The sequence below is a fragment of the Penaeus monodon genome, chromosome 21 (assembly GCF_015228065.2).
Source record: "Penaeus monodon isolate SGIC_2016 chromosome 21, NSTDA_Pmon_1, whole genome shotgun sequence".
In the NCBI taxonomy this organism is placed as follows: Eukaryota; Metazoa; Arthropoda; class Malacostraca; order Decapoda; family Penaeidae; genus Penaeus; species Penaeus monodon.
In genome coordinates this window covers 28,189,435-28,190,165 of record NC_051406.1, presented here as the reverse complement: position 1 = coordinate 28,190,165, position 731 = coordinate 28,189,435, and positions in this window count along the sequence as shown.

Here is a 731-nt window from a genome sequence, read left to right as displayed (position 1 = left end):
GGATGAAGGATGGAGGGTTATAGCCAATTACAATTTTTCCTCCAAGCAATTATTTCTTTATATGTTCGAGGTCTTTTTAATCTTAAACTTTACAGTATAAGAATTCTAATAGGCAGTCCAAGTCACTTTCGTGCCCATCACCATCCCTGGACCACTCTAGCTGCAGTTCACTGGGCACACAAGAGAGAATGATAGGTGTGAGAAACACTGTGACTCCTAGTGCTTTCAAACTGCATGTGTGTTTCAGGATCTCATCACACAACTTCCATAACTGTGCCAAGTACCCTACTTCGGTCTGCTGACATTAACATCGACTTGACCATTCAGAAAGGCTTGGGCGTCCGCAAAGAAAATCCTTTCCGACTTCCTGTAGCGCTGCTTAATCGGGTCACAAGCAATTTTGTAGTTGGCACTTGTATGGGTCAGCTCTTTGACCTCATTTTTGGCATCCTCTTTCAGCAGAGACAATTTATAGCTATATTAATTGATTAGCCTTTTGTGCGATTCTTGAGAATTCACGCCAATACGAATAGTTTGCAGCACTACTGCTGCTAACTTTTTTTTTTTATCTTGTCCTTAGCTAGTATCCTGGGCTTTGCACTTTCTCTTCTAAATTCATATGCTTCATATGCTTTCTCTTCTAAATTCATATTCATTGGTCAAGTTCTGCTACTTCAGCTTCCAAGTTTTCTTGCACTTGTATCGGAATCGTCGTAACCGATTTTCAAGAT